General features: G+C 42.8%; 1 protein-coding gene across 4 annotated transcripts in view; it reads left to right on the top strand.

Annotated features, from left to right (window-relative positions):
- The window catches only part of SLC8A3 (solute carrier family 8 (sodium/calcium exchanger), member 3), a 141,917-nt gene that overhangs the window by 83,876 nt on the left and 30,470 nt on the right, over positions 1-27,571 (top strand). For 2 of the 4 annotated variants that reach the window (XM_011949654.1, XM_011949655.1), the window contains exon 1: positions 21,840-22,092. The exons of the other annotated variants lie outside the window; for them this stretch is intronic. The gene's annotated coding sequence lies outside the window, so the exon portion shown is untranslated. Of the gene's footprint in view, positions 1-21,839; positions 22,093-27,571 lie in introns of those variants that run through there. 4 annotated transcript variants of the gene reach the window in all.

The raw sequence follows: 27,571 nt of genomic DNA on the forward strand, positions 1-27,571 counted from the left end.
TTACTTATTTATTTATTTTTTTGATCATTTTTTTCTTTTTTTTTATTATATGTTATGTTCTAGGGTACATGTGCACAATGTGCAGGTTTGTTACATATGTATACATGTGCCATGTTGGTGTACTGCACCCATTAACTCATCATTTACATTAGGTATATCTCCTAATGCTATCCCACCCCACTCCCCCCACCCCACAACAGACCCCGGTGTGTGATGTTCCCCTTCCTGTGTCCAAGGGATCTTTTTAAAAATACAAACTGGGACATGTCACTTCTTGCCCCAAACCCCTTGGTAGCTTTCCATTGCTCTTAGAATAACTTTGTGATCTACAACATCTTCTTCAAGGCCACACATGATACAAATTCTGGCTATTTCTCTAGTTTCTTATTACACCACCTTGTCCCTCATACACCTTTTTTTTAATCTTCTCTCTTTCTTCGAGAGAGAGGTTTTTTCTACCACTAGGTTTTTTCACAAGTTATTCTTTCCCCATTAATGATGATCCACCATTCTCTTTCTTTGTCCACTGTTATTCATCCTCATAACTGAAACACCATTTCCTAAGGATGGCCATTCCTGGCTCAGTCAGTCTAGATTTCATCCCCCATCACATACTCTTGTTTTACGCTATATTTTTCCTTCAAAACACTTATTTAAGTTGTAATTATGTGTGTTTTGTTTTATGTCTGTCTGCCTTCCCAGAATGCACAGTCGAAGAAAATAGAGATCCTGTCTCTTTTATTTATACCACATCCACAGTATTATTAGTGCCTGCATCTAGTAGGTATGCAGTATGTACCTATTGAATAAATGAACTGACTTCTGTCTTTTAGATCATCTATTCATTTTATCATTGGTGATAAACATAATACCTTACATTCATACAGTCTTTTATATTTCTCAAAGAGGATTTTCTGCATAGCTCCTCTGAGCCTCACAAAACCCTATAAGGAAGATTGTGAATATTATCAGATAAAGATTTTGAGACACAGAAAAGCCAGATGATTTGGCAAAGCTCATAGTACCAGAGGCAGAAATACAGCTAGAACAATCTCCTGGCCTCTAATCAGGAGTTCTTTCCAGAATACTACTTGGTCTTACATTCTTCTGGGTTCTTTCTATCCTTACTTTATAGGGCAAAATGTGTGCAAAGTATAATCTCCCTTTTGCAATATGTTTTCAGTTTTTCAGATTGGAATCATGTTGGCTTTTTATGCCCTTAATAAATATCAGTGAGCACAAAGGAAGTCCTGTGAGGGCTTATAATCATTTTGCTCCCATTAATTCCCACACTGAGCAGTTTCCCCATTTCCATTCCTGGCCTTGTGAGGCTCTTTGCCATCCCTGTTAAAAGCTAAAGTTGCTTGAACCTTCTTATTGCAAAAATGCATCTTAAACATTCTAATATCTTTTTTAAAAAGCCAGTAAAGACTACGCCAAAAATTCAGCCATCAATCGAGAAGCCCTGCAGTCATTTGTGTGCTGTTGTGCCTAAGTAGAAGTGAATGTGCTGAGCTCTGCATTCCCCCACTAGCTCCTTTGTGATCAGTGTGGACATTCCCAGCACAACTGGGCCGAGGCTGGAAACACCATCTGAATGTTTGACCTCACAAAGTTGAGTGGCTGATCCAGGTTTAACCTTGACCTCATCAGCACCACCTTCTCAGCACCACTTTGGCTCAGAAACCCAGTTATTTATTCCAAGGGATGATTTAATGCAGTGCTAGTGTCTCTTCAGGACTTTTGAACTCATTTATTTATCCAGTCATTTATAAAAGATGAAGAGGAGAACAAGGTAGGCCAGAGTGGCTTTGTACTATTAAAGACTGTTTGATTTCTAAGTACATGTTCTTTGCCACCTTTCTGCCATTCCACATTCTAGAGGCCATGGGTAAGTCAGCACAGGGATCTTAACATGATAACATTGATTTTAGGAGGTCTCGTGCATGATGGACCAGACTTAGAGCACAATGCTGTAAGGTAGTGATTTAGGTGAGCAGCAGATTCTGGCTTTAGGAGTTTATTATCAGATGCTTTTTAAACAACTTGTGGCCCAGGATCCCTGCACCCATGGGATGCATTGTAGCCTTAGAACTGTGGGAATTCTGAATAAAATCCCTGAATCAATCATAAGGATGCACATCTGGTGCTTAGTGCAAACCAAGGGGCAGAATACTTGCAGGCAGCGTATCCTTGAAAAAAAAAGTCTAGGTCATTTTCTTGCCACATTTCAAGCTTACTTTTCCATCCTTCCCAATGGTAGTGCTAACTACATTTGTAGACCATTTATGTGGCCAACACTGTGCTAAGCTGTTAGCTTCATTCTGTATGAGACAGGCACTCTTAGCCCAACTTTACAATTGGGAAAACTGAGACTCAATGAGATTAAGTAAATTCTTTACAGTCATTATGCTAGTCCGTGAAGTAGCTGAGATTTGCAACTAAATCTATCTGATTCCACAGTCTTTGCTTTTAACCGGAGGTTAGCAAACTACTTCTGTAAAGGGAAGAGAGTAGGTATCTTAATCTTTGTGGGCAACATACGGTGTTTGTAACGTATTCTTCTTTCTGTCGCAATCCTCTAGGATATAAAAAACATTTTAAATTTACAAACCTTACAAGAACAACTCATGGGTTAAATTGGACCTGGATTTGGTATGTGAACCATTTGCTGACCCCTGCTTTTTAACCGGTGTGCACCCTGCTTCTCAGGATGTGAAAAATTAGTGCAATTGCAATGGAAAATAGCAAGAAAATGGTAAGGGCCTGGAAGAGGCAGCAGGATTACAGCAGGTGATATTCCTGCCCTGGCAAGATGAAACTGGGGAACATTGGACCACGTGGCATTTGTTAAAGATTTCTGCTTTCCCTCTGAGATTCTTTCAGGAACCTCACACCTCCAGCAGCCCAGAGAACCATGGGCTGCAAGGAAATGCCTCCTGAAGGGAGTAGAAAACCTGCAGGATAGAAATCACCACATCTGTCTGGCTTTTCTCAGCCTTTCTTTTCTGCGCTTTCTTGGTTCTAATCAAAGCACTATCAGGAACTCCAGAGTCGGCACCTTTTCATTTTTATGTTTTCATTTAATTACTTTTCAGCTGCTAAGTGTTTGACTGTTCAAGGGGCTCTGGTGGTAAATATTTGTCTCTAGCCTGGCAGAAGCTGTGGTTTCCTTTGATGAGCTCACACGATGTGGCTTTTAAGATGCTGCTGACCAGGACAGCTGACTGTCTTCAGTGGGTGCAGTCCCCAGCTGTGGGCTGAACCCCTTCCAGAAAGCGCTGCTGGGCCAAGAGGCTTCCTCCAACTTCCCGCTGCTCCCATCTAACCAACACCTCAGTCTCCTCTCCACATGCTTCCCTGCCCTCTTCCTTTCCCTCGCAGACACTTTCTTCTGCCTGGCAAAAGGAATCTTGTTTCCATGGAAGCCTCATTAAATCTGCGTCTTGCTCAGTTTGGGTTTGATCACGGCTGCCAGAAGTATTTTTAGCCCATGCAGTTGCGTAATGAGATAGAGATTGGGGGTAGGGACAGGGGACTGTACAGGCAAAGGGGTTATTTTTTTTTTTTAAGTGAAAGTGGAGGAAAACCTCTAAAGAAAAGGGCTTTATGGAATTGGAGGAAGGATGGAGCACCTCTTTTGGGTGTATGGGGCTGGTGTTCCCTGGTTAGCTCTTCCCACTGGAAGCCCATGGGCACTTGCCATAACACCTGTCCTGGTCACATGTCAGGGAAACCTCTGATCTCCTTTTTCATGAGCTCAGTTGGCCCAGCCAGGGTGTCACTTACGCTAGGGAGTGTGATTGATGTTGCTGCTCACAGATTTCCCCTCCCACAGACCTGATGGGGCAGCCAGGATAGTAGCAGAGAAGAAGACAGAGCAATAGCAGGAAAGAGAGGACAATGCTAACACATTGGAAGTTTATGTTCAAAAACGGGATCTAGGGGGTCAGAGATGGCACACCTACCATGTGATTGGTGCTGGAATCTGATGCCAAGTGCACCCTTGGCCGCTGAGGTTCTGAGAACTCTTGCTTGTGCTTTTCAGCCAGACTATGCCCTCACCTGCCCCTGTACTTTAAAGAGCTCTTTAGGCTGGAGTGGTTGTTTGCATTAGACTGTTGGAGTGTGTGTGTGCATGTTTGTGTGTTCTTGTATTATAAGACAAAGAGATTTACAAAAAAAAAAAAACATAGGCAGATGTCACAGCTAATGTTTATTGAACCTTTACTGTGCCACATGGTGTTTTAGGCATTCTATATGTGTTAACTCATTTTCCCTAATTCTATGGACTAGACACTTAAACAGTCTCCATTGTACAAATAAGGAAACTGAGGCACAGAGAAGTTGGGAAACTCATTTGAGGTCCTCTAGCTAATTAGTGGTGGAGCCAGGTTTTGTACCCAGACAACCAGATTTGAGAATCTGCAGTCCTAGATTGGTAACTTGTTGTTGGCCTGTCATATATTTTAAATGACGTTCTGTACACAGAACCATTTATAGTAACTTTGTATTGTTGAGCTGAAAGTAGTCTGCAGATGTGCTGCTGGGATTTCATTCATCTTCAAAGAGGTGGCTTTTTTTTTTTTTTTAAGAAAAAAGCTTTTCTGAGGGTGGTATCATAAAAATCTTTACGATCAAGATTTTCACAAGTTTCATTCTGACTCTCTTGCATTGCCATTCTACCCATATTCCCAGTTAGTTTGTATTGATTGCCATGTCTCCCTTGGCCCATGGTCCCCACAACATTTCTTGCAGAACTGTGTCCTGCCACACACTGCCAGGCAGCAGGAGCCTTTCCAGCCACCAGCCCACAGTCCGGCAGCTCTTTCCTCAGGACATTTAATTCCCCACATTTCTATGCAGTTACCTCACAGAAAGATGGCTACGAGGGCCTCACTTGGCTTGGCAGGTTGGTCCCCTTCTTTACTCACAAGACTCTTTGTTGATCTTTGACTATCTATCTGCTTGTTGACCTGCCCCTCTTCAAGGCCTCGGTTTTCTCTGACGTTTCCAGCTTCCCTCCTCATCCCACAAAAGACCAAAGTGGAAAAGATGAAACCAGAATCCACTGGAAGCCCCACCTACCACAGCCTCTCCTCTAAATGCATTCTCTGTTCTGTTGAGGACAAGAGAATGAAGAGGGGCATGAATTGAGGATTTGTTTATTATTCTTTACAATATCCATGTGAGCTGAATACTGTAAATACCCCCATTTGATACATGAGTAAACTGAGGTGTGGAGTGATAGAGGAATTTGCTCAAGGTCACATAACTAGTAAGTGGGTGGAGCTGTGATGTGAAACTGGGCAGTCTGATTCTCGGACCTGTGCTCTTAATTACCAATCTATATTGCCTCTGACTTGAAAACATCCAGGGAAAAGGTTGAGATAGATCAGCTGAAATCTTGCACAGTAAAGCAGTGGTCACCTGTCCTAGAGTTACATTCATCTTGTTCATTGTCAACAATTTGTGTTCAGTGACACCCTTTTCAGTCCAAGGACTTACCTGGGTGCTGTGACAATTGGACATGACTAGGAACAACCAGTGACCATGTAACCCATCCAAAGGCAGGGTAGGAAGTGCATGCTTGTCACTCTGTTTTGGTTATAAGAAGCAGGAACCCAGTAAAGGCACCTTTTATATATCTATAAAGTTGAATGTATAAGATATATGGGGGTCAGGCATGGTGGCTCACACCTATAATCCTAACATTTTGGGAGCCCAAAGCAGGTAGATCACCTGAGGTCACAAGTTCAAGACCAGCCTGACCAACATGGTGAAACCCCGTCTCTATTAAAAATACAAAAATTAGCTGGGCGTAGTGGCACACACCTGTAGTCCCAGCTACTTGGGAGGCTGAGGCAGGAGAACTGCTTGAACCCGGGAAGTGGAAGTTGCAGTAAGCTGAGATCGCGCCACTGCACTCTAGCCTGGGTGACAGAGTGAGATTCCACGTCAAAGAAAAAAAAAGACGATATATGAGTATTTGTAGAACTCACAGAAGGGCAAACAGGCCTTAACAGGTGCTGAAAACAAGAACTGGGAAGTTGCCGGTAACTTCCCGTCTTTTTCCCTGGAACCAAACTGTTTCTTACTTGCTTCTTTCTGCACCTCTGTCTCATTTCCCTCTCTCTTCAGACGATTTTTCATCGCTGCATCATACATATAGAAAAATCAGGATCCACCCTCCCAAGTTTACATATCGTTGTTTCAGGCAACCATAGTATCCTTAAAACTCCACATTCCAGGAAGAAAGCTTGGGTCAAGGATTCAGCCAAAGGGCAGGGAAATGGAGTAAAGATGCCACTGCCAGGCCTATGGGCAGCAAGGAGGCCGGGAAGGAAGCTGCTGTCATGGTCCAAGTGACAATACAAAAGCTCAAAGCATAAGTAAGTTGTGTGCTTTTCACAGATGGAAAAACTGAGGCACAGAAGGAACCTGGCTGGGGTCCAGATCTCTGGCCTTTGGGTCAATGCTAGGTCACTGGATGTGGCGTCTGATTTCTACAGGAAATGAGGTTTCTCTACTTTGTCTCAGAGCCCACTCAGAGCACTGGCTGGCCGGGGGGTCCTGGGGCCCTCTTAGAATAGTCTCAGGTCAACAGCCCCAGGACAGAAGCAACCAAAGTGAAGTTATGGAAGAAAACTCTTTGCTAATCTGTCAATGGGTACAGCCAACACTTAGAACACCTGGATTCGAATACTCATCTCCAAAACCTGCGTTCTTTTTACCATGTGACAAGCCCTCATAAACCTCACAACGTCTCTATGAGGTGAGCACTTGCCGATCCATACTTCAGATAAGCAAATGGAGGCTCAGAGGATAAGCAGCTAATTCAAGGTTATGCACCTGAGTCAGAATATGGACACAGCTCTGTGTCTGATTCCTAAGTGCCTGTGCTTTAGCCACTTGCAATACTGCTGCTCTCTGCTTCATTTCCTCATCTGTCAGATGGGAACGATGATACCCATTTCACATGGATACTGTATGGGGAAAAACAGATAAAAGATGAGAAAGTGCTTTGAAAACATAAGCAGCCCCAGCAGATGGAATTATTTTTGCTGCTGACACACATCCTCAGCCCCGAGGGCTCTGCTGAGCTGTACCCAGCCCAGAGCTCTGGAGGCACCTCCTCCCCACCAACAGCAGCGGGGACATTCTGTCTTCATCCTGAGCAGGCTGACAAACTGAACCCCACTCCTCCCTCAATGTCCCCAGGCTGGGAAGGAGTATAGCTCATGCTGTGTTCCCTCTTGTTGCTAAGAGAATGCAGAACCCAGAATTTGGGTCTCAGCAGGTTGGGGAGATAAGGAAATGTATTTCTTCCTCCAAGATTTCTTTTTGAAATATTTTCATTTGTGGAATCAGATTGTGCATGCAAGTTTCTTCCAGAAATGTAAGACGTTGTAATGATGGGAACTGTTGGTTTTATAATTGAAGGATGGGAAAGGAAACTGATATTTATGGAGCACCTGTTATATACCAGGCAGCTACCCAACCATCAGCCATCGTTGCAGTGTTATGCAAGCTTTATTATCCACATTTCGCAGGCCGAGAGTCTGACTCAGCAATGTTGTGTTCTGTGTGCTAGTTCCCACAGGTAGGTGGCTGTAGCACTGGGATTTGAATCCATCTCCAAAGCCTCCATCTTTCTACCACTGCCTCCCATTGGAGGGGAGGCCACGGACTGGGTGTCAGAGATGTCAGAGGTGTCCTTTCCAGTCTAGCAGACTAGGAAGCTGCTGGAAGCTACTTATGCAAAGGTCAGCAAGGAAGGAAACAGAGTCAGAACTAGATGGGGCTCCCCTGGCCACTTTCCCATGCTGGCCCACGCCGTCCGGCTAGCAGTCAACACTGGGTCTTATGCAGAGTTACTTGTGTTCAACGGAAACATCCTGGACACTGCACAAACTAGTGGGAGCCTGTGAGGGAGCAGCCTGTCGGGTTTCATTGAGGTTCAGCCCAACTCATGAGCTGGGGCAGGTACCAGAGGGTGTGTTTCACCCAAATGGGGCAGGTAGGCAGGGGACTCAGGCTCCATTTTCATAACCAAAGGCTGAGCAGAGAGGCTTTCTGAGCAGTGGCAGAATGGGAAGTGTCCAGAAGCTTTGTTTGACAATTGAGTTAAGAGGACAGAAAAGACAGAAAGCAGATGTCAGAGTTGGGAAGGCTCACCCCAGCTCCTTGACAAAGGTGCGTGAGGCCAGTTCTTGAAGCAGTGACCCCTTCTTGGGCCATGTGTTTATCAAAGCCGGCCCATCAGCCGTGCAGTGCCCTCTGTGTTTAGAAAAGGGCCAGACATGACTCTCCGAAAAAGGATTTGAAAACAACAAAGCATTGCCGTATGTGTCATCTCATCCCCTCAATAGTCCTGTGAGGTATGTGAGACAGGTGTTACTCTCTCCACTTGGCAAATGGAGGGAAAAAAGGGCCCAGAGAAGTGAAGCTGCCTTCCCAGGACCACCCAGCTGGTGAACAGTGTCCATCGCAGCTGTTCTGTCTCCCATACCCAATACCCTGTGCACCATGCAAACAGAAAGACAACTGGGCAACCAAGTCATCTAACGAGTATGCATGCTATGCTCTCCCTCATTTTGTCTTTCAGGGCTACACCCTAGGAGAGCTAATCATTCTCTGTTAGATAAGAAACAGCCAATACTTCTGCAGCATGGTAGGCCAAATACCAACAGAATAAACTCAGACCCAAAAAGATGCTCAGAATGTGTGGAGTTAGTACTTCACTATACAGCTCTAAGGTGTAAGCCTTGTACATCTGTCACAGTACGACATGTGCTTACTCCCACCTCAATTCCTGATTCCACATTACAACAAATACAATTTCAGGCTTTGAACTAACAATGCCAATGTTTCTGAAGCCCATATTAAATGCCAAAACCTGAGTCAGCTATTGAAGGTAGAGACATGAATAAGATGGTCCATATTATTTCAGAGGATTCTTTGGTTGCAAAGGGCAGAAACCCAGCTTGAATTCACTTTGGAGAAATTGGGATTTTTTTGGCTTGCATAAGCAAAGCATGAGAAAGAAAGTCCCAGGAATGATGAAAACCAGGAATTTAAATGTCTCCAGAATTCTTTATTTTTTCTTTTAGGCCGTCTTTTTTCTCTCAAACTGGTTCCCTCCACTGGGCTGGAGACATAACTAAAGGCAGCCCTCAGGCCCACAACTTCAGTTTAAATGTTGGAAATGGATTGTCAAAGAACATTTAGGCCATTCATTCTGTGGGAGAGAGAGTCTATGTAAAAAGATAGCCACTCCCATGTGAGCAACGTGGTTAGGGTTAGAGGCATGAATGTACCCCAAACCAGGGGTGTGGGAAGGAGGTTGACACTCTAGGTGATAATACTCAGACCTCAAGGAGCTTTTGGTCTAGAGGGAGGTGTGGACACGGACAAGTAATCAACGCTACAAAGCAGAGCTGCCAGCTCTGCAACACAAGAGCCCCGAGAGGCATGACAGGGGCAGGGCGGCGACCCATGTGGGTCTGGATTGAAGTGAGGAGGGGCATCAGGAAAGCATTCCAGGAGAGCTGAGGGAAACTTGAGCACACCCTCAAAGAATGACTGGGAGTCATGAGGTGTACAAGGGAGGAAGTGCATCCCAGACAGAAACAATCACATACGCAAAAATGCAGAAGAATATGAGCACCTGGAAAGGGTAAGTAGCTCAGTAGTGTTGGAGGCCAAGGGACACGAAGGAAGGTGATAAAGTCCTGATGTTAAGGACAGAAAAATCAAAGTCCTTTGAAAATCATGTGGAGTTAGGATCTCAAGAACCCTACAAGGATTTCTTTAGAATAGAATCAAAGAAAAACAAAGTATACAGTCTGTGAAGGTTGGATAGGAAGTAACATGGTGAGAAATGTTGGCTTGAGAACTGTATATCCACAGCACAATGGTGTTTTAGAGGATTTGGGGAAAGGGAGAGAAAAATCTCAAATTGTCTCAGTAACTAATGAGCTTTCACGTACATTTAAAATTGTAATAAATGCAATTGTGAGGATGATGGTGAGATCAGCAAAATAGTCCAGTCTGTAATTTGTGGTTATCAGGCTGGCATATCCTGCAGGTCACACTTCTAAACATGACTTCGAAAAATCAAAGATCAGCTAAGTTTGAAGTAAGTATTGAAGGAGGGAGATTACGTTGCCTCAAGTTAAAATAGAACATAAGAGATGGTGATCCAAATGATCAAAAGCACCAAGCTTCCCTGTTAGGATTCAAGGGAAGGGTGCATGGCTCTGAAACCAGATATCTGCAAAGCAATGTGAAATGAGATCAATAGTAGACATCGAAATATTGAAACTGATATAAGATATTCAAGTACCAGCTTCAAGAAAATGAAATGAGACCTAATAAAAGAGAGTAGGAGTCAAGGGAGTATAAGATATTAAAGAAAGTGAAGAGCCAGGGTTTGTAGGAAGGAAGGGAGAAGAGGCAAAGTGAGCAGCTCTTTTACCTCAGGAGCTTCCTCCTCCCCCATCCTCCCTCCTGCTAAAAACCGAGTTTGTTTTAGCTGAAATGATTGTAAGACAAATTTTTGTTATAAAAAAAGGAGCTATTTTGTGTTGACTTCCATTATAAAATCAGAGCTCTGCTGCCATAAAATTAAATCGCATAATAGAATGAGTAGAATACATGATGTCCTGCAGAAAGGAAGATGGCAGCCCACTCAATGCCATGCTGGGCTTGACTATACACAAGCCGCGCATCTCCTGCTGTGAGTTGTAGCTGCTGCCCAGCAGTGCACATTTTCATTGCAGCTGTTTTCTTCACATTCTGAGGTTTATGAAATTCCTCATCCATCAACAATTGATCTTTAGCTCTTAGTCCAGGGGTTGTCAACTGGCATTCCATGGACCTTTAGAGGATTGATGGCTAGATTTTCAAAGATCTTTGAACTCCCTGAAATTATATACAAAACATTGTGTGTGAGTATGTGCATTTTTCTGGTAAGAAGCATCTGAATCATCGAAGCAGTTTGTGATCCCCCAAAAGGCTAAGAACTACTTCCTAGAGCAAAGGGAGGTTTTGCTACACTTAGAGATTTACACATTTGACCAGGGCTGCTCAGACAAGTGGGATGCAGTTTCACTTTTCATGGCAGGTCTGCTTCCAGCTACACAAATTCATCAAGGAAATATTGTAATACTTCTATAAGAGTCAGGAATTCCATATATTTAATTTACTTGGAATAAGAACCACTATATACAAGTTTTTCCAAAAGACCAAAAGTTCTTCCTGTGGCAGGAATGAATATGATTAGATTCATGAAGCTTTGTGTTTATATTTCAACTCTGAAAGATAATTGTGACTTTACTAAATCAAACCTGTATACCACGGTTAGGAAAATGTGGACTGATTTGGGATCCTAGGGGTAAAACGTGACCCCTGTGAAGTACCAATGCACCGTTCTTTTATCTGTTAAAGGGCACTGAGTTTCTGAAATTAATTGGTAGGCAGGAGGACATGCACATATGATGTGATAGTTTAAGTACTAATAATTATTCACTTGGAAGGGAAGAGAAGAAAATTCATAATACAGTATTCCTTAATGGGAAATCAACTTGGAGGAGGAAGGAGGGAGAGCAAGCAAGAATATTTCTGGTAAAACATGTATAAATCTATGGTCAGCCAATGTGTTGATCAAAGAAATTATCTTTCGGGGAAAATAGTAGAAGGCAATTGAAAAACAAGCATCAGGCTGCATAAAAACAGCAAACAAAAGTCACAATGGCTTGATTGTGTGATGAGGAAATTAACAGCTGCAGTTAGGAAAGTATGTTCAAAAAAGAGACAGAAAGGGTAGTTGTAAGAGAAAAACATCCCTGCAGATCTTCAAAATCAGAAACAATGAAAATAATTATTTCAAACATTAAGAAAAAACTCTCTCGTTTATACTTGAATTACCTGTATAATTGGTAAAATTTCCTGCGTATACAAATCTTGGTCCTCTGATCCTCTCTCTATAAATAAATAGAAATGTAATCAATAGTCAGCCAATGTGTTGATCAAAGAAATTATCTTTTGGGGGAAAATCAGTAGAAGCCAATTAATAAACAAGCATCATATTGTATGAAAACAGCAAATGGAAGTCACAATGGCTCAATGGTGTGATGAAGCCACACAATATGTATTAAACACATCATCTACACAGATGGATAAAAATATATCTTCTTTGTGTCTAAGTCTCAAATCTGTGTTTCCTGGCTCTGTTCCCTCATATCTACTCATTCTCCAAGTCAGCATTCCCAACTTGAAAGTGTCATTTTCAAACCCTGCTCCTTCTCTTCTGAAAGTTCCTCCTCTGCGCATTGCTCCACATTCCCCACCTCTTTCACCAGTAGCAAATCTTAAATTTATCTTTTACTTCGTCTTACTTCCCCTTCCTATATTCAAAGTGTTTCTCGCTTGTATCTCTTTTCATTCATTTCATAAGCATTTATGAGCTCTTGTTATGGTTTAGAAACTGTTCTTTGTGCTGGAGGTGGTCTTATAAACAAGTAATTTCAATTGAGTATTTAGTATATTAAGTGCCACCCCAAAGGCAAACACCAGCTGTGGAAGGCTCCCCAAACCAGCCTAAGGAGGTTGGGAAAAGCATCTCAGAGAAGATGGTGTCTGAGATCCGGAGATGTGTGGAACTGGGCAAGGAAGAGAACAAGTAACAGCATTCTAGAAAAAGGCCTCTTTCAGCATGCTAAGAAGGGTGGGGGACAGAGGAGTGCCATTCAAAATTTGGAGGGAAGGAAGAGCATAGTGAGGTTTGCCACTTGAACAGATGACTTCAGCTGTATTGGGTGAATGAAGTTGAGTGGGTACAAATCACGTCAGGAATATGAGTTAGGAGACTGTTACTAGAATCCAGGCCAGAGGTGATGGTGGCCAATATATGAGAGTTTTAGCAGGGAATGAAAAAAAGAAAATGTATGCATGAGGTAGAAGTAGGCAAAAACAACAGGATCTGGTGCCTGATTGGAAATGGGGGTAGTCTGGAGAGGAAGCCAGAATGCAGTCAAGAATGGATAGTGGTACCATCCACTGACATGGGGGTTAAAGGAGGAGAAGAAGCTTTGGTAAAGAAAATAAGAAGTTCAGCTATGGAATGTTTGAATTTGATTTCTCTGATGAGGAGTAGTTCTAGGTGATGATAATGCTCAGGGTATAGACTTGAGAGTGGATGGGTAAAGTAAAGGTTGAGGCTATTAAAAGGGAAAAAGTCAAGGGACTGAGGGCCAAGGATTTCTAATAAGTTATCTTGGGCCACTAAAGTCAGCCAGGATGCTGGCAGGAAGCCTATGAGCCAGGTACCAAAGTCTTCAATGTTGAGCCCAGTGACTCAGGCGTCAGAAGCAGCAGGAGAAAGGTTGATAGCCTAATGGGGAAGGAGCCATTACCTGAGAGTAGCAGAGAGAGTTATCCTAGCTGACACAGCTCTCAGGGATTTGCTTCTAAAGCAATCTTTAAGAAAGAAAACACAGTATCCACAGGAGACTGGTGGGCACTGGCTTCCCCAGAAAACCTACCTAGATGAATTCTATTCTCAAGGGACTCCTATTTAGAAAAGGGGCTTTGTTAGTTATCAGAGCATACTATATCTCCTTACTTGCTCCCACAACCCTTCTGCTCTGGCCACATGGGCCTACCCGTTGTCTGCTAAATGCACTTCATATTTTCTTGTTTCAGTGCCTCAGTGTTCATAATCTTCTTTTCCCAATCTCCACACCTCACTTACCTGAATCTTATGTATTCTCAATGACCTGCTCCATCCAATGACCAGCCCTTTCAAGAATCCTTTAATACCTACCAAGTGAACATTCTCTCCATTTATTACACACTTCCTGTAGCACCTGTTCTATAACTATGAAATATTACCTATTATGCACATATATTGCAGTCTCTTGGTGGACAGAGAATCCGATTTATACCTTGTCAATTTGTAGCACATTTTCTTGCATATGTAGATGCACCATGAATATTTAGAGAACTTGTTAGTTAATTTCCTATTTAACATGGGCTGCAAAGTTGTGGTCCATGCACGTCTTTTATAAAGTAGAAATGATGGATGATACGTGGAGCTCAAATTCCATGAAGCAGAAACATATGAGAGATGGAACTGAATTTGTTTGCCTGTATAGCTCTTACAGCAATTGCTTCCAATTTGTTTGATTTACCTAAGAGCTAAAATTGTGAATGACAGCTCAAATGATTTTTCTGTACATTCAGAAAACGAATTTGAATATTTGATGGAGAGTAACTGCTTAAGACAGGAAAAAGGGGAGACTATCGCTTTTAACTTTTTTTATGGCAGAACATTAAGAAAAAAAAAGTACAGATAAATGAGATCAAATGGCAAGTGTTTGAACCTGCTGGACACAAGTCCTGGTAGCCATCGATAGATAGTCTTGATATGGCTTCTGGGCCATCAATAAATAGATAAGGTATGTCAGCGGCCAATATTCCAGGAAGTTTGAGGAGATAAACGGAAGTTGCCCAGCAGCCTAAGCGCTTCCTTAGGAGGGCAGTGCTCCTTCAGAGCGCCATCAGCCTGTGTCTGCCTGTTCTTATTCTTCACATTAAATGCTTTTTATTTTCTTGTTTTTATGATGGTTATCCTAAAGATATGCTAGCCTGGACTTTGACAAGGACATCTGGAGATAAGAATGATTCTGAATTATTTTTCCCTTTGGGCAATTGTAGCAATTTTAAAACTATGTCAGATGGCTAGAGATTCCTGAGAATATTTCGTTTCTTGGATAATCATAAGGCTTTGGATAGTGGTACCTATGAAAGCTGACATCAGCAGCAGCCTGCTTCCAGTCGATCAGGGCCTTTGGAACTTCATAGGACTCCTCTGCTGAAAGCCCCATCGGTTTCCCTCCAGCACACCTAACTCAGCATTGACTCTGGGTAGTAGAGGGTGGTTTATGGAATCTGATTCATCTCAGCAAGAGGTGGATGCAAACACATTCCTAAAGCAGAGGGCTTGGCATGTCTGGTCTTAGGCAGAGAGAACTAGAGATACTTATCCTATTATTCTTGAGATTCCAGCAAAAGTAGCCCATGACAGAGGAAGAAGATATTCAGGTCAAATGGGGGCTTTGGTGCTATAACATTGTCTTAGGAAAAAAGAAAGAAATTGGCCAGGTGCAGTGGCTCATGCCTATAATCCCAGCACTTTGGGAGGCTGAGGGGGGCAGATCACTTGAGATCAGTTCAAGACCAGCCTGGCCAACATGGCGAAACCCCGTCTCTACCAAAAAATATAAAAAATTAGCCGAGTGTGGTGGCGGGCTCCTGTAATCCCAGCTACTCAGGAGGCTGAGGCCGGAGAACTGCTTGAACCTGGGAGGTGGAGGTTGCAGTGAGGCGAGGTCATGCCATTGCAGTCCAGCCTGGGCAACAGAGTGAGAGTCCATCTCAGAAAGAAAGAAAAAAAGAAAGAAAGAAGGAAGGAAGGAAGGAAGGAAGGAAGGAAGGAAGGAAGGAAGGAAGGAAAGAAGGAGGGAGGGAGGGAGAGAGGGAGAGGAGGAAGGAAGAAAGGAAGGAAGGAAGGAAGGAAAGAAGGAAGGAAGGAGGGAGGGAAGGAGAGAAAGAAAGAAAGAAGAAAAAAAGAAAAGAAAAGAAATCAAAGAAAATAATGTTTTTTAAACAAGGGAAGGCTTTGGGCTTGGAGTCCAACTAAGCTGGACTGGAATCCTGGTTTCATCTCGCTTCTCTGTGCAACTTTGGATTTTACTGAATTTCTCTTATTCTGAGTCCCTCCTCTGTAAAATGAAGATAATGCTAGTACCTGCCTCATCAAGTTGAATGAGACCTAAATGAGATGTGTTGAAAGCACTTAGCATAGTATCTGGCACATAAGGAACACTTAATAAATACTGGCTATAAAGAAGTCAGAGAGAGACTCAGAGGTGACGAGAGAAGCCACAATCCCCTCCATTTCATTGAAAAGCAATTTTTATTATCTCATTTGAAAGGCAGTATAGTATAGTGGCTAAGGACGTGGACTGTGAGCTAGCCCTCCTCAGTTCACATTCTGACTCTGTCATTTATTAGCAGTCACTTAACCTCCTTGTGCCTCAGTTTTTTTTATCATTTTTGAGAGAGGAGTAATAATGGTTCCTACTCTGGTGTGTTGTGGAGATTTGATGAGTTAATACATATAAACCACACATAGTAGTGCCTGGAGCATATTAAATGACATGTAAGTATTAGCTGTTATTTTATTAAACAACGTGTGGCATAGGACATATTGGAACACTGAAGTATTTGAGGCTCTTCCCAGTTTCATAAATCAGAGACTACAGTATAAATATCTGCTTACATGTCTGCTTTCCCCATTGGACTGCGAAATCTCGAAACTGTTTTATTCATTTCTACATAACGTTGGCATCTTATTATGATACCTGACATTTACTAGGTGCCAAACGGGACTGGGCATGTTGTAGGGATTCAGTCAATGTGGGTCATTGCAGGTGGGGAGGTGGGTCAGGTTAAAGGTAAGAAAAGGGCCTGGGGCATCACATTAAGTAGTTACCAGATTGAACTGCAAACATTGCTATCCAGGAGAAATCAGGTCAATATTTCACCTTCATGGCAATACCAGTACAGTCCAAGGAGAATGCATAGAAGGAAAGAAATCATAATCTGATTGTATGTGTTTTATCAGTAGTAAATAATAATTATTATTACTATTGCTATACAGTTTTGTGTGTTGGTGTGTTTTGTTTTGTTGTGCATGAAAAATGGGGTGCTAATCTATTCCCCCTCCCAACACCAGTGCTCAGAAGAAATTTCCACAGATAGAGAATCTGTAGGTTATGAATTTGGCCTTGACGGATTCTGGGTCTCTCTTTCTCAGTATTTGTCCATCTCATGTGAAGCTCTTAAGATAAAGAACAATGTCTTACTCATCTTTTTAACTTCTTTACCTCCTAATGCCTATCACATACTTTGCCCCTGGAAACTCAATAGCCATTTGTAAATGGAATTTAATTTCTGAGGTCCAGAAAAACCTTTTTCCATCCCTCCCCTACTACACAGTTTGTCTAACCATGTCTTCCCTCCCATCATCCACCTTATAAACATTATTCCTCAAGTGTCTTCTTCTTTCATCACATTCTTAACACCTCCACTGCTCCATGGTCCAAAATACCATTTGGGAAATAGAATTCTAGGAATCTGGAGACCTAGAGCTCTTCAGATCCTGAAATCCAGTTTTCTGAGCTGAGACAGTTTCTTAATTTCTCACCCCAACTCCATTTCTCCTCTTTCTCAATGGATATTTTCCAAGTCCCCATTAGGCATATAACAATTCCAGAAAACATTCAATTTTCCCCTCTCTTAATGCCATGCTCCAAAACACCACATTCCCTCTAGACATTGAGCATTGGAAAGAGATGGAAAAGTACTTTGAAAATGTGTGCGTGTGAGAAAAATGCTAAGTGTTCTGTCTGATCGCTTCAATGACACGTTTGCTTCTTTAGAAACTTGACTAGACAGAGTGTGAGGAAAAAAATGAAAAGAAAGAAATGTGTTCGGCTTGGCTGAATAATGACCAGCAGGGTGAAAAGATAAGATAACCACCCACTCACAGGATTTATATCCTCAAGCCCTAGAAGGTTGACAACAACAGACATTGAAACTACTCTTAATGGAGGGTGTGCTTAAGAAACAACATTATAGCTGCTTTTAGGAAAGCAAATAGGAAAGTTGGTGAAATAGAGAAGATGTCTAAGCATGTGAGATACCACCTCCATCTTGGAAAATAACCAAGGTGATATAATGTTATGCAGGACCCCTTCATTAAAACAGACTTAGTGATTAATGTCAGGAGCATTGTCAAGAATCACAACAGCAATGAGTTTATATTGAGCAATTTCTGCTAAGTAATTTGCAAGAGGGCATCTCACTTAATTATCCCATCATCCTTTTACACATGAGAATTTAGAGGCTTAAAAAGGTGCTTTTCCCAATGTTATTCAGCTATAAGTGGTCAGTCATGGCTCAAACATAGGTTAACCTGACTACAAGATCTTCACTCTTAACTTCTCTCATGTGTTGTAATACCCTTGATCCATGGAAATGGACCATCTTCAGATACTGCTTCTGTTGCCTCCAGAATGTCCAGGTATGAATTGGGTAATGCTCAAAGACAGAGAGGAATAGAGTATTAAAAAGATCCCTGACCTCATTTTCTGAAGACATGAGCCTAAGCTGAGCTGTACTATTTACCATCTATGTGAACTTGGGCAGATTTTTGGATACCACTAGGTCTCAATTCCTGTAACTCTGAAGTGGAAGGGAGCATAACTGCATAGACTTCACTGGGCTGTTAAGAGAATAAAATGAAATAACTGTAAACAGAAGTGCCTAGTGCACATGCAAAGGATTATTGGGACTCTCTACCCTTCAGGGATTAGAAGTTGGTAGTAGGCAACAAGTTATAGGAAATATGATCAATTGTCTGCTGACCCGTGCTAGAGTTAATTTTGTCTCCAGAAAAAAGGACTCTCCTCTCTTTCTCTTCTTCTTCTAAAACTTAAGACATTTGCAGCTGAATCCCCAACAGGATTTTGTTTTCCTTTGGGAGAGAGGAAATAAGCCAATATATCCCCAAAACTAACCCCATAATTTCATTTCAGCAATAAAGTGAGATCCTTAATAACTGCCCTGCCCAGCCTACAGGGTGGTTGGGAAACCCTTGAGTGGTCATGCATGGGGAAGCATTTCGTCCACTGTAAAGAGCTCTCCAGAGATGATAAATCTCATCAGAAGGCTTCATGCTTGAGGCATGGATTCTTGGAAAAACAATGACTCTACATATGTTGTCAGAATCTAAAGGAGATGCTGGGAAGAGGAGCTAGGTCAGTCTCCAAAATGGAACAGTAGAAACTAATCATGTGGAACCTAAACTTATGGAGGGTTTTAAAACCAGAATTGGTCACCTTCCTTTGGACCATGAGCTCGGATTGTGAGTTGTGACTCGGTCATGTCTACTTCCTGCCCCTGTTTACCTCCTGTCCCTACCTGTCCTTCCTTGACCCCAGGACAAAGTGCCGGGATATGAAAGTTAATTATGACCTAAGGGAATTGGTACAGATGGGGAATAAAGAAATGCATTCAAGAGCATTTCCATCAATACTGAAATTACACAGAAGGCTGGTGAATTTGGGCTACCCATTCTCACCTCCCTCTGTGCCCATAATTCCTTGGCCTCCTTCAATTTCATTTTCCCTTTGGTTCAGCGGAATGCTTGATAGCTTAAGCTAGTCTCATTTGGCCAAGCATTGGAGAAACAGAGAGGTGTCTGACACGGCTATACCCCCATGGGGCTCACAGGGCAAGGTAAGAGAAGACAGAAGTTGTGTGTGCTGGGTGCCACGTGGTAGCTACAGACTAGAAATGAGACCAAGTTCAGAAGAGGGAGAGGGCTTGTGGGCCTGAGTCATGGGGAAAGTTTCTTCAGGAGATGGAATCTCAGCTCTGCCTCGTATGCAGGGCTCACATAATAAATATATTGCCTTGTTGTTGTTGTTATTGTTGATTTAACAAGATTTTGCTTTAAGAAGACTTTGTAAAAACAACTGAACAAATGCAATCTCCTGCCAGAGCAGGAAGCAGCAAAGGAGATTGGGAATATAACTCCCTTGCAGATGTTCCTTCACCTACCTGGTGCTGGATTACCTAAAAGCTTCACCTAGTAGGGTCACCCCCCAACAAATTATTTTAAAAAATTGGAATAATCTGATATTTTAAGAAAAATCTTATCATGGATATTTAATTGGGCTATTTACACCTATTTAGGGTTAGTCGGTTTTGGACAAGTATGCAGGGGTCTTGGAATCAGACCACTGGAATCAAATCCTCGTTCTATCACTTCCTAGCTGGATGACCTTGGACAAAGTTACCTGACTTCTAATAGGTTCAGATTCCTCATGGGCAAAATAGAAATGCTACTAGTACTTAATAGTGCTCTGAGAAGGATTCAACGAGAAGGATTAAATGTATGTCACACACAGTGTTTGCCCATAGGGAGCTGTTATTTATAAGTGAGGGGAGCATCCTAAGGTCTTCAGAATTCAGGGGAACTAAAAATCTTACACTGACTTCTCCCTTCAACAGCACCTTCAGAATCTCCTTCATTTTCCATACTGTTCTTTCAACCCTTTGATGAATGAGAAATCAAGTATTCATTTCCCTGCAGATTTTCCCAAACTTTCTGCTTTGGCCAATAAATATATTTTTAGTCCCAGTCTTGCATGCTCCTTTGGGACTTTTCATCTGATAAACATCCCCTCCTGTGCTCTTGAATATGATACCCTTCTTCCCTGCCCTTCACCCAGAGTCTCCTTGCATCTGCTGGTAGGCACAATGATGATCCCACCAAGATCAAACAATGGCTGTGGCCTCACCTGGACCCTGATGACCCACATAGACTAGAGCCCAGGGACCAGCCACTGATGGAGGCCCAGAGGGCAGTTGGAAAACTTCACAAGACAATCCAGCCTGATTATTTTGGCATGCCTGACCTCAGGCTGCTAAAAATGAGCTTGAGGAATCAGATAGGAAAAAGAGATAGGTGATGCAATTTTGTTCCATCTCCCAGTTTTCTGAGTCAAGAATTGTTTGTTTAACTCCAGTTAAATTAGTATTTATCCAGATTTCCTGGATGCTTGTCCAAAGAAAAGTACCCCAGATCTACAAATCAGAATCTGGGACTGGGACTTAGTAATTGGCACTTTTACAGTTATACCAGATGTTTCTAATACGGGTGCTTCAACCACTAGCCTTACAGAGTGCTGCCTAGGACCCTCTTTTCTGGCAGGTGAAGTGGAAGGAGGTTTTGTCGAAGGGAGAGTCTCCACTTCAACTTCAGCATCTCTGCTTATATCCTCTTTGTTTGGTTCTATTTCACCAAAGGCTTTCATCTTCACATAAATTTTCTTCAGCTTTAAATAATTGGTTTTGGTACCCATTGGTATACTGGAAAGAACATTAGAGTTGGAGTCCAGGTGGCTTGAGTTCAATTCTTTGCTCTGCCATTTACCAGCTATGTGACATTGGGCAAGTTGCCAACCTATCTATGTCATTTTCTCATGTAAAGATAATCCCACTTCACCAGGCCATTTTTGAGGACCCAGTGAAATGATGTGTAACCATTTTAGGAACACTGGATTATTCTACAGTGCAAGTTTCTACATCAGCTTGGAGCCTACCATGCTTACATTCAAATCCAGTGAGTGGAGCTCTGTGCACAAATAAAATGCAATAGAGCTCTGTGCACAAATACAAGAACTTCTCCTCTTTTCTGCCCTTGTACAACTTTGGTTTCTTTAATGAACAGAATCCATGACAATCCTGGGCCATGGTATAAAGATGGAACTTTCTTCCTGTGAAGGAGTCTGGTCGGAACATCTTCCAAACTCCCAACATAACTGATGTCATTTCTCCACCCAACCCCATTTGCTGTCTCCTGACTCAATTGCTAGAGAAGCCACTTAAGGAAGGTTCCTGGAGTTAAGGCTGTGTCTGGGCCAGTGGAGTGAGCAGTTTTCAACAGTCAGTCCTCTTTATCTTCTCTTTTCCTAAGAGCCTTTACTAAGCAGTGCCTCCTCCTATCTCCTTGCTGCATCTCCTGATGGAATTCACAGGTAAATCTCCTTGGAGAGTACCAGCCAGGAACAGTCCACAGCCAGGGCCACCAATCTTCACCACTGAGTTCCATCTTTCCTTTCAAGCTGTCCTTCCCCTCCCCTCTCCACTATCACCATAGCAACACAGTGGTATAAAAAAATGAAAGCACTAAGGCATCTAAATATAGTCTGAGTCTCAACTCTTCCAGCATGGAGCCTAAAATCTAGGGGATGACAGCTAGAGGCATCCAGACGATAACTGGCAGCCAGGAGGGAGGATAAGTCAAAGGAAGGGGTCAAGGAAAGAAGGGAAGGAAAGGGAACCATCATTTACTGAGCCTGCTGCCTGTGCTTTCTCATGTCACCTGCACGACTACCCAATGTGAATGTTATCATCTCCAGGTAACTGCTGAAGAAACAAAAGCTCAAAGAGGTAATAGATTTGGCCAAGGTCACACAGCTCTAAGCAATAGAACTAAGATTTTAACTCAAGTTTCTGTGGCCCCAGAGTTTATGTGTTTTTCTCGCCATACCACAGCGACAGGTGCAAGTGAGAGATTTTGCTGGAAGCACTGGGCTTTTTGAGCAGGACATATAAACATTCTGAGCCCAGAGCTCAAATAAATTATTGGAAGAGACTGGGACAAATATAAGGCTTCTATCTAAGCAGCACCTATGTGTCTCAAGAACTGAGGAAAATGAGGGGAAAGGGTTGGCAAGGCTGCGTTTCCCAGGGTGCATGATGATATGGCTTGGGGGTGGGGTCCATTATGATGCCCAGACATGGAACTTACACCAGTGCAGAAAGGGTGTGATTAGAAGCCCTAAGCCAGAGAATGTTCAATGTGATAAATGCCATTATTCGTTCCCTCATTCATTCAATAGATTTTTTTTTTTTTTAGATGGAGTCTCACTCTGTTGCCCAGACTGGAGTGCAGTGGCACCATCTCAGCTCACGGTAACCTCTGCCTCCCTGGTTCAAGCAATTCTCATGTCCCCCTTCCTGAATAGCTGGGATTACAGACGTGTGCCACCACACCTGGCTGATTTTTCTTTTTTTTTTTTTTTTTTTTTTGAGATGGAGTCTTGCTCTGTCGCCCAGGCTGGAGTGCAGTGGCTCAGTCTTCGCTCACTGCACGCTCTGCCTTCTGGGTTTACACCATTTTCCTGCCTCAGCCTCCCGAGTAGCTGGGACTACAGGGGCCTGCCACCACTCCCGGCTAATTTTTTGTATTTTTTAGTAGAGACAGGGTTTCACCATGTCGGCCAGGCTGGTCTCGAACTCCTGAACTCAAGTGATCCACCTGCCTTCACCTTCCAAAATGCTGGGATTACAGGTGTGAGCCACTGTGCCCAGCTTCATTCAACAGATACTTTTATTAAGCATCTGATGTGTGCTTAACTCTGGAGATATAGGGGTGATTAAAACAAATGCAGCTCCTGCCCTTGGAGAGCTTATTAGGATAGTGGAGAAGACAAATAAGAAAACAATTACAAGATTGATTCTTTACAACAGTAACATGTACTATAAGTATATAACAGAAGAATGTCACTTGCCTGATGACTTCAGTGGAAGGGAAATACAGAAGTTCTTACAAATCAAAGCAATCCCCTGAACCAGTTGTAAAGGTGATGCCCACTTTCAAGGTGGACAGAGACAGTGCGTGAAGCTTAGCCTCAACCATGGGTTTATATGATCGGTGGACCCTGCAGATCCATTCCCAATGCTGTATCTTCATAATAACCATGAAGTCCATCTGATAGCCGTACAAGTGAGGTTTTAAAACCCAACAAACTAGACTCAAATGAATTTGAGGGAATTTATGACTTGTTCTTCCTACCACCTTTGGTATCACTGACATAAAACTGAATGTGTGTGCTGAGGGTGCTTGTGTCATGGTGATAGACAAGGTAGGTGGTCCAGCCCATGGTATTGGTGGCTTACGGTCAGCCAGATCAGCACTGGGAAGTGCCTGTGAATTATGCAGCAATGGGAAGGGAGGGAGTAGGCAGTAAAGTTGTGCTTTTCTGTGGATCCAAAGCTTTCCAAATCACCTGCAAGGCAGCAAATATGGGGGATGTTGTATGAATAAGTGAGAATTAGATAATACAATGTGTATGGAGCTCTTTAGTCCTTCAGAGAAAATGCTGTCTAAACAGATAGTGCTGGTATCAAAGATAATGATACAGTACCCTAATTTTAATGCTCTGCTACCTACCTGCCAGCTGTTTCCCAGGGATGTGGTAAAGATGAATGGGCAAGATCTGGGAAAGTGCTTTGAAATCCTTGATTAAAGGCCCTCCAGGTAGATGTAGAATTTTAAATGTATTATATTACTGCCACTATTGTTATGCTTTCTTTTATCACCCCAGAGTTTCACCACCTCCTGTTTCAAGTGAACGAGTCTGCCTGACTCTTTCGTGACCTGAATGGCATTGGAAAGGTAGCAGCCCTGAGACGTGCCATATAAACAAACATGTTTTTAACTGAGGGATCCAGGGGCTTTCCTGGCTGGCTCCTGTCGACTGGTGATGACCTCTCTATAAGTCTAGGCTTTTCCAAGCTTATTTTATTTCCTTCAATAGGACGGGAATACATAAATGTCCACCTGAAATGAGTATTGGCTACAAGCCATCTGCCCCTGAACAGAGTTGAAAAGTGGAAATCGGAGGAAGGGCAGACGTCTTCTGCAGGGGAAACAGACTCTTGATGCCACTGCAGTCTGCCCAGGCAAAAGAGTAAAGGAGCAGGACTCAGGAGAATTCACTGAAGCGAGGGCAGGGTGCAAAAGGAACTTGAGAAATTGGTACTGGGACCCAAAGATCAGATTCTGGCATTTCTGGGAAAAGAAATGGGCATGGGTGGGGGGTTTATCTGTCAATAAAAGCAGGGCTAGAAAGAAGTAAATTCAGTTGCCACCTCTACCTACTGGACATCCACGGAGAACTTCTCCTTATCCAAGGTTGAGGAACCCTCCAGAGTACATATGGATACCATTGGTTCTCCCACACATACCCCCATGGAGATAAAAACAGGACCCTGGAAGGCCTGTCTGTGTTTAACTAATGGGATTGAAACATGGAGATGAACTGCCCCATAATCCACCCTGTGAGAGACCAAAGAGCAGTGTTTGATAACAGGGAATGTTACCCTGAAAAGGCATTTGGCTTCCACTAGGGCAGCAGGTACAGTGCAAAGATGATCCCACTTCCAAACAGAATTCCTAAGACAGGATATGCAGTGATAAAAAAAATAAGGAAATGTTGTGGAAACTCAAGACCTCTTAAAGCATACTCCTTCATCTGTAGTTCTTCCGCAGACCAGACCACAGAATTCAGAAAACACTCTACCTGGTCCCAAACCAATACCTGCCAAACTTCTCACCCTCTTCTGACCCTGTCCTGGGAATTAGGAAAAAAAAAATCATTTTATTGGTTGCTCCAGTTATAACTTAAACAGACAGACCATCATCAAATTAAGTGACATGTATGACTGCTTATTGTATGCCAGTTACTGTGCTGTGTGGTTTTGCTTCCATAATCTCATTTAATCCTCTCAAAAACCCTGTGAGGTAGGTTTTATTATTGCACTCATCTTAAATTAAGGAAACTGAGGCTCATAGAGATTCGCTAACTTGTCAAAAGTTCTAAAACATAATGACTGCATCCAGACGTCTCTGATTCTAAGGCCCAGGCTCTTAATCAGTAAATGATCAAATGAATAATGATTTTCATGGCATCTATCATCGGAAAGAACAATGGAGAATATGCTTAACCAAAGTCATAACCAAATAAATGAACTTGACAGCAGAGCCATGATTCCAGCCAAGGTGACTATTTTCATCCATGTTTTGAAGGCCAGGAAAAGGAGGTTAGACTTGTTTGGGAAGGGAAACAGGAGCTATCAAGGTGAACTTTTCCTAAGAGTAGCCCGATAATAGTGCTCCGGAGGAAGTAGTATATGCAAGAATAGAGTCAGGGAGACAGCCAAGTGTGTCTCAGCATCCCTAGCACAAATCACACACTAAGTATTAAGACTGGCTCTGCAGTTAGAAAGGCCTGGGCTCAAATTCTTGCTCCACCACTTACTGGTATTCATTAATCATTCATTCATTCATTCAACAAATATATATTGGGTATTGTCTATGTGCCAGAGACTGTGCTGGGTGCTGGCAAAGAACACAGACAAGGTTTCTGCTCTCACGGAGCTTTTGTTCCGATGAAAGAAACAGACCATTTATTGAAAAACAAATAAATAAACAAGATAAACGGAAACAGAATGATTTGATGGAGAGTAGCTGGAGGGCCAAGCAGACCGGGCAGACAAGGTGGTGGTGACATGTAAGCTGAGACATTTAAAAAGAACCTGGTCATGAGACCATCTGGAAAAGGAAAGCTCCAGGCAGAGGAAGCAGGTAGTGCAGAGGCCCTGAGGCAGGAATGAGGACGAGACATTTGAGAAAACAGAACAAAGGCAGGCATGGCCAGGCAAAGAGGGTGGTGGAAAAGTAGTAGAAGGTGAGTAGGGGAGTGGGGACAGCAAGGTCAGGCTTTGCAGGCTTGATCAGCAGTTCTCACTGTGGTTCTGGAGCCAGCAGCATCAGTGTTACCTGGGAACTTGTTAGGAATGCAAATTCTCAGGCCCTACCCAGACCTGCTGAGTCACAGACTCTGGGATGGGGCCCCGCATTGTGTTTTATCGAGCCCTCCAGATGATTCCAACTATGCTAAAGTTTCAGAATTCCTCGGTTGGATTGTGCAGTTTCAATTTTAATTTTAAGTGCAATGGGAACCTATGGAAGGTTTAAGTAGGGGAACAGCATGTTACAATTTTCTTTAAAAAAAATTGTTTTTAAGCATTCCAGCTGAGGGGAGAATGGACCATAACAGGCTAAGAGAAATGGAAGCAGGGAGATAAATTACATAGTTACTGCAAGAGGCCAGGTAAGAAGAGAAAGTGGTTTGAGTAGGGTTATGTGGCAGAGAAGAGGGTTCCAAGCCAAGGGGGACCACGCTGACAAATAAGTGCATGCCATTCATGCAAGCTTGACAAGGCAGAAGGCAAAAGTGAGGGCCAGAGAAAACTGGGCAACACCTGTCCAGAGTATAGTTCAAAGGCAATGTCCTCAAAGAAGACACTCCACCCTCCTCCCATTTCCTCCCTATTGTCTAAAGATAAGAAACATATGTGGCCTATGGCAAACCTTGGGCAGGCACATGAGAGCTGAGCTCTTGCAAAGGGCAGGTACTTCCTTTGGTGAGAGAGAAGACAAGGAAGGGCCAGTGAGGAGTGACAGAAGAGACGAACAGAGAGCCTGACAGGCTGAGAATGTTGTCTGGTTTCCTGAAAGGCTTAAGGGGTTAGCTCTGGAGGGTGAACTAAAAGCCCTAGTTATATTAAACGCACACACGCACACACACCACACACACACACACAGCTGAAGGAGACCTGCAGTTTCCAAAAACAAGAGTTGTATTTTTTTTGTTCATGTCATGACCCATAACAATCTCAAAAGCGAAACAGGCTCTTGTCTTCCTTGTTTAGGCTTAGGAGAACCTATAGTAAGTAAGTAGCAGCAGCGGAACTCAGACTCTGCTCTGTACCTGGTGTCATTCTGTCTATTACACCGCAAGGCATCAGAGGACCACTAGAGTTGCCTCCCTAGGGTTAGGGTTAGGGTTAGGCTAAGGTAAATGAAGTGAGTCAGCAAGGGCAGGGTAGGAACCTGTCTTTATTTAACATTTTGATATTTTGTTTCTCATGGATTTGTTGCATTAATTCCAACTTTTAAAAATCATTGCATTAACATATTATTGATCGTGATGACTGAGTTTTTAGGTATACCCTTAAATGTTGCACCTCTGACTTACTAGTCTCACCCTGATCCTTGTCCTGGATCTATGCTTGTCTG

Source organism: Colobus angolensis, unplaced genomic scaffold (genome assembly GCF_000951035.1).
Source record: "Colobus angolensis palliatus isolate OR3802 unplaced genomic scaffold, Cang.pa_1.0 Scaffold3, whole genome shotgun sequence".
Lineage (NCBI taxonomy): Eukaryota > Metazoa > Chordata > Mammalia > Primates > Cercopithecidae > Colobus > Colobus angolensis.